Genomic DNA, 7,213 nt, shown 5'->3' with positions numbered 1-7,213 from the left:
ACGTTTACTAGGTGTTACTAAATTTCTCATCAAAGTAGCTGTACCAACTGATGTTCCCTCCTGCAATGATTTCTGCCTATCTGGTGACTTGTGAGTTGATATCTTATTACTGCTTATTGTTTACCTTTCGCTGGCTCCCTGTGAGGCTGAGCTCCTTGTCGCACGTTTATTGGCCATTCGAGTGAACTCATCTGTGAATTGTCTTTTGACCGCCTTCATCCATCATTGTTCTGAGCTGTCTGTCTTTTTGTTACTGACTTGTAGAAATTCTTTATATATTCCTGACACTAATCGTTTGTTAGCCATGTGCTTTGCAGACATCTCCCATTCTGTGGCCTTTTAACTTTGTTGATATTGGCTTTGCTATGCAGACAGTACATAGCTAATGTCAGAGCACTTTCCATTACACAAAATGAAAGGAATGAATGCTGGAATTTCAGGTAACACATTAACAGGGTATGGAGGAAGGAGGATGCAGTTTCTGGGGCTGGGAGCTCCACTGGAGTCTTCTTCGTGTCACTAGCAATTCCACTACGATCTCCAGCCCTAGAAAAGCTACTCGATTCCAAACCCTAATGTTAGTGAGAACAGAGCTGCTTCCTGCAGTGAGTCCCGTTTGCTTCTCTGTCTGGAAGAGATCCTTGTGGTACTGTACTCCACAATGGGCCAGCAATCCCAGCCGCCATCTCTGCTGCAAAACCTTAGCTAATTTGCAGAAATGCGCCATTTTTCCTTTCTGATATATGTCCCCATGATAATGGGAGACAGCAGAAGGGAAGAATGAAAACAAAACTGTCCCAGGGTTGTAGGACTCAGAATAGGGATCCAGAGGTTTAGACAGGAAAGCCAACAGAAGGGTTCCATGGGAGACCGATGAGTACCCCACACCCACAGGTGTGGCAGGCAGGTGTGGCAGGCAGACACTGGTTCAGAAGCCTCCCTTAGAACCTGTTACCATGATGGTTTGGGTGCCATATCTTATCAGTTACCTTCTGTTGTGTAACAGGCTACCCCAAAACTTAGTGACTTAAAACAATAGCCATTTACTTAGCTCATGACTCTGTGAGTTGGCATTTTGCGCTGGGCTCCACTGGATGTTTATTCTCTGTTGGTCCTGGCTGGTCTCATGCATGTGTCTGTGGCCAGCTGTTGGTCATCTAGAAAGCTCTGTTACTGGGGACTGCCTGTCTGCTGGCTAGAGTAATAGGGGAGGCTGGGCCACTGTCTCTGTTCCTCTAGCAGGTTAGCCCAGTACTTCTCATACTCTGTGTCCAGTTTGCCAAAGCTGCAAAAGCAGAAGCTGCAAAGCTGACTGAGACCTAGGCTCAGGACTCAGACAGTGCTACGGCTGCCATATTCAGTTGGCCAAGGCAAGTCACAAGACCTTACAAGATTCAACAGGTGGGCAGCAGGCTTCCTGATGGGAGTAGCTGGAAAGCATTGTGGCCATTTTTTTCAATCTGTCATAGTTAGAGAATTTTAAGACGCAAACCTCCATTCAAGATTGTTGCCAGACCTTATGATTGGCCAAATTCACTCACAGGTTTAATTGTCATCTCCAAAATGTATATAACAGAGATAAAATTGTTAATGTATGCAGAGTCGTGCCCATTTTCTCTCTGCACATGAAGGAAACCTCTAGCTTTGTCTGATGTAGGTGATTTTCCTGCCCTGCCCAAGACACACACACGCACACACACACACACACACACACACACACACACACACACTGCAGTCATCTGGAAAAAACGTAGGTGCTAGTCTGGGTAGATTCGGTTTGTAAAGGAGAGAGGAAAAGAAAATTAGTATGGAAAAGGGTAGAAAAATGAGAGCCCCTGCTGTGATTTCAGGAGGAATCTCGCGGCAGAGCAGTGAGAGAAGGAGAGAGGCTTTGGGGCAGCTGCTGAGGATGAGAGAATTGGAGAATGGGAGGAATGGGAAATAAGAACTCTAAAGAGTGTGGCTGTGTATTAGGATTTGGGTCTTCTGCAATGCATTTTGGAAGATTCAGATAAAGATTGGAAATACTTCTGATGCAGGACTCATTAAAAGACCATACCAGGCCAGGCGCGGTGGCTCACGCCTGTAATCCCAGCACTTTGGGAGGCCGAGGCGGGCGGATCATGAGATCAGGAGATCGAGACCATCCTGGCCAACACGGTGAAACCCCATCTCTACTAAAAATACAAAAAAAGTAGCCAGGTGTGGTGAGGGGCGTCCAGCTACACAGGAGGCTGAGGCAGGAGAATGACATGAATTTGGGAGGCGGAGCTTCCTGTGAACTGAGATCGTGCCACTGCACTTCAGCCTGGGCGACATAGTCTCAAAAAAACAAAAAACAAACGAAAAGACCATTCTAAGGCTGGACTGTGAGACCTCTGGCACTTAATTGAGGTTATGTCATATGTCCCTTTGCTGGGACATGCTGCGGCATTTCCTATCTTCCAGGCCATGCATAGGCACATGCCCCTGCAATGGAAGAGCCTCCTACTGCTCAGCCCTCACCCTCAGCTAGGCTATTGTCTCCTCTGGAGTTGAGGTCTTTTTCTTGTCTGCCATGGTCTCATTCAGGGGGAAGTCTGCACGTTGCCTCATGCTATTGTCTAGATGTTTGTGTTTCCCTCAAATTCATGTGTCAAAATTCTAATCCTCAAGGTGATGGTATTAGGAGGTAGTGTCTTTGGGAGGTGACTGAGTCGTGAAGGCTCTGAGATTAGTGCTGTTACAAAAAAGACCCCAGAGAGCTACCTCACTCCTTCTGCCATATGAGGTTACAGTGAGAAAGTGCCTTCACCAGACATGAAATATTCCACTGTCTTCACCTTGGACTCCCCAGGCTCTAGAATTGTGAAAAATTTATTTCTGTTGTTTATAAGCTACCTATTTTACGGTATTTTTGTTATAGTAGCACAGATGAACTAAGACCCGTCAATATTGACTTTCTTTTTATGAAGAGGGTGTCTGGAGTGTTCACGGAAAAGACAATATCCCATGGCATAGATCGCCAGCATTAAGGCCATTCATGGTGGTACGTTGTCAGAAAGTTTTCCTGTCCAATTGCTCTATTGCATTTGTTGGGTGTGTGGAGGAAGGACCTATAGTATGCTGTACTTTTGGATGTAGTATTTTCAGTATTTGAATAAAATCTCTGAAAGTAGATATTAATACTCCTCTCTCACAGATGAGGAAACTGAGAATCAGAGAGATTATTTGCTTCAGATTATATGGCCTGCAATTAATAGAGCTGGTATTAAAACCCAAGTCAGCTTGGGTTTCAAAGCCCCTGAAACGGACTGTTTTTTTTTTTTTTTTTTGAGACGGAGTCTTGCTCTGTCGCCCAGGCTGGAGTGCTGTGGCGCGATCTCTGCTCACTGCAAGCTCCGCCTCCCGGATTCATACCATTCTCCTGCCTCAGCTTCCCAAGTAGCTGGGACTACAGGCGCCCGTGAAATGGACTTTTAAGGGGACTTTTGGTGGCACAGTATCTGTGCACACTTTCCTTATACTTAGGGATTCCCCACCATGGAAGTTCATGCGTCCTAAGACCGGGTGCATAGACTTGCTTTCCTTGCAACCATAGCCCTGGCATATGACCTTGATCATGACAACAAGGAAAGCAAGTGCAGTCAGAAAGTCCAGATCTGTGCAAAACCTGGACTTTCAAGGGAGTGAAGTGAAGGAACAGGAGCCATGTAGAATCCACTCAGTGAGGGTGATGGCAGGCATGTCCTGCTTGGTTGAGGCTCGAGCCGAGCTGAGCTCTCTGGGGTTAGTGCCCCTGTGGCATTGTGGAGCTTTTACTGAGGCAAGTCCTGGCTGCACAGCCTCTGAGAATGATTCCTGACCCACTTGGAGATCTGTGGTGTCCTGACATTCTCATAAATTCACTTTCTGCTAAACTAGCTAGAGTGGACTCTGTTGTTTATAACTAGGAATCCCAACTGGCATGGCTTATTTTGTTGGTTTTTCTAATTTTCAGTTTTTTCATTGTGGCAAAATATACTTAACAAAATTTACCATTTTAACCATTTATAAGTGTAATTCAGTGGCATTAAGTACGTTCACTCTCTTTCTCTCTCTTTTTTTATTTTTATTTTTTATTTTACTTTAAGTTCGGGGATACACATGCAGAACGTGCAGGTTTGTTACAGAAGTATATGTGTGCCATGGTGGTTTGCTGCGCCTATCAACCTGTCATCTAGGTTTTAAGCCCCGCATGTATTAGGTATTTGTCCTAATGCTCTCCCTCCCGTTGGCTCCCACTCCCCCAACAGGCCTCTGTGTGTGTGTGATTGTTCCTCTCTCTGTGTCCATGGGTGGTTTTTTTTTTTTTTTTAAAACAGTAAAGAGGATCCATTCTTGCTCCAAGCCAGGAAAAGTACCTGATTATTTCCTATTAAAATGAAAAGGACAGACTGGCATAGTGGCCTTTCTGGGTCATTCAAGAAATGATTCTGAAACGATTTTCTTGTTGAGGACGAGTGTCTGTGCCTCCACAGAACAGCTGGGTGCTCAGGCTTGCCCCAAGGTGGGACTTGAGCGAGTGTGGGCTCCACTCCTGGCCCCTCAGACAGTATGGACCCCGGCAGCTCACCCTGGGTTGCATTCCTCATGGACTTCACTGTTGTCCTGCTCCAACACCTCAGTACAAAGGACACTGCCAGCACCAGGCCTGTGCAGGTATTGAAGTACATTCTCAATGTTGTGCAACCACCACCTCTATGGTATGGCTATTAACATACGTGTTTTATTAAATTACCCCAACATTTCTTTAAGAATGAGGATTATTAACCTCGTTTTACAGATGAGAGGCCAGACCTCAAAGAGAGTAATTGTGCGTAATTGACTTACTCAAGATGATATCACTAGTAATAAGAGTAGTGATAGTAGCCACCGTTTATTAAGTACTTACTACATGTATGCTACATGTAATCCTTTAGAAAGTCCTGCAAAATGGGCGCTACTGTGGCTCCCATTTTGCAATGAAGAAACAGGCTCAGAGAGCTTAAGCAGCTCACAAAAGTCATGTGGCCAGTTAGCAGATTTGGATTTTAACCCATGTGTGTCTGACTCTAAAGCCCTTGTTTTCCTACCAGCCCATCCTGTCTACTGGGGATTGGAGCCCAAGTCTTCTGACTCCAGTCCAGCGCTTGTCCCTCGTGTCATAAAGTTGGTCATGCCTTTAATCCCAGCGCTTTGGGAGGCTGAGGCGGGCAGATCACTTGAGGTCAGAAGTTCGAGACCAGTCTGGCCAACATGATGAAACCCCGTCTCTACTAAAAATACAAAAATTAGCCTGGTGTGGTGGCACATGCCTTTAATCCCAGCTACTTGGGAGGCTGAAGCAGGAGAATCATTTGAACCCAGGAGGCAGAGGTTGCAATGAGCTGAGATTACGCCACTGCACTCCAGCTTGACTGACAGAGTGAGGCTCTGTCTCAAAAAAAAAAAAAAAAAAAAAAAAAAAAAAAAAAAAAAAAAAAAAGCTGATCATGCTTCTGGGGAGTGTCTACTGTCAATGCTCTCATGATCGGGCTTTCTTTCTTCTTGCTTTCTTCTTGTGCAGACCTGGGTTGGAAAGTGAAGCTGGAAGATTAGATGGTGGCAGGGTGGGATTGAAGGCCTGTTCCGTGTGCCCTGGTTGCTGCAGTGCCTGGGACATAATTAAGGGCTCAGAGGGAGTTTGTTGAACAGAACTGAGCTCTGTTGAACCCGAGATAGAGGAATCTCTCCCAGTCTCCTGGTTGGGCCAATTGCAGTAGCAAAATTTGCCTGTGAATTCCAATGGCTAGCATATAGAGTAAAATAAAGGGTGGACCACTGATTAATGAACCACTGAAGAAAGTAGAAAACAAGAGTAAAAAGACACTGGATTTGAGTGTTGTCACAAGAGTTGCAACAAAAACAGCAACACTTTGATGAGTTCTATAAGTTGAGCTCTAATTATATGCTAGGAGCCACACTCAGTACTGTACATGAATCATTTCCAGTCCTCACTACCACCTAACGAGATGCAAATCATTGGCGTTGTTCGAAGATCTAATCCTAATGCTTAAGTGCAGGCATTCTGGTCAAACAAGAAGTCAAATGCCAGTGCAGTGTGTGAATGTTGGAGATGTTACTCAGCTTCTCTGTCTGTTTCTTCTACTGTAAAATGAGCATAACAATTGTACCTCTAACATATGGTTTTTGTGAAGTTTACATGCATTCATGCCTTTCGAATGCTTAGGACAGCACCTGGCACAAAGAGAGGCTCAGTAGATGTTGACTGTTATTGTTCTTACTTGATAGACAAGGAAACTGAGCACCAGGAAGGTTTAAGAACACGAATAAAGTCACCGAAGTAAAAATGGTGGAGTTAAATTTTGAGCACAGGTTTGATCTCAAAGCTCCTGCTCTTTCCAGTCTATGAACAGGTACTTATTGAGCTTCAGTCATGTGCTGCCATCTAAAAAGACAGGAAAGAAAGAGGCAGACAGAATTCCAGCTCCTCAAAGAAGCACATGTTTTTGTTGGGAGAGAGACAATCAACATGTATCCAAGAGATAAGCAAGATCACTCTGGTGCCTTGATGGGGATGAAGAAGGAGAGGGCATCATATAAAGAGTGGAACTGAGGTGGGTAGTGGTGGGGAGGGAGACCTCTTTGAAGAGTGATGTTGGATAAACGCCTGGGGTGGGGCAGGAGGAGGCAGCCAACTGCAAGGTCTGGGAAGAGTGTTCCTGATGTAGTTTGTGTATATGTCCCTGCCCAAATCTCATGTTGAACTGTAATCCCCAGTATTGGAGGTAGGGCCTGGTAGGAGGTGATTGGATCATGGGGATGAATTTCTCATGAATGGTTTAGCCCCATCGCCTTGGTGCTATCCTCACGAGAGTGAGCTCTTGTGAGATCTGGTTGTTTAAAAGGATTTGTTATCTCCCTCCACCCATGCTCCTGCTCCTGCTCTAGCCATATGATGTACCTGCCCCCCCCTTCACCTTCTACCATAATTGGAAGTTTCCTAAACCTCCCTAGAAGCTGAGCAGATGCCAGCACCATGCTTTCTGTATGGCCTGCAGAACCACGAGCCATTTAAATCTCTTTTCTTTATAAATTACCCAGTCTCATGTATTTCTTTATAGCAAAGCAAGAACAGGCTAACACAGTTCCCAACAGGAAGAACAAGTGCCAAGGCCCTGGTGGCTTTGAGGAAGAAAAAGAGGCCAGTGCG

Source organism: Macaca nemestrina, chromosome 15 (genome assembly GCF_043159975.1).
Source record: "Macaca nemestrina isolate mMacNem1 chromosome 15, mMacNem.hap1, whole genome shotgun sequence".
NCBI lineage: Eukaryota > Metazoa > Chordata > Mammalia > Primates > Cercopithecidae > Macaca > Macaca nemestrina.
Note: the sequence above shows the minus strand (reverse complement) of the source record.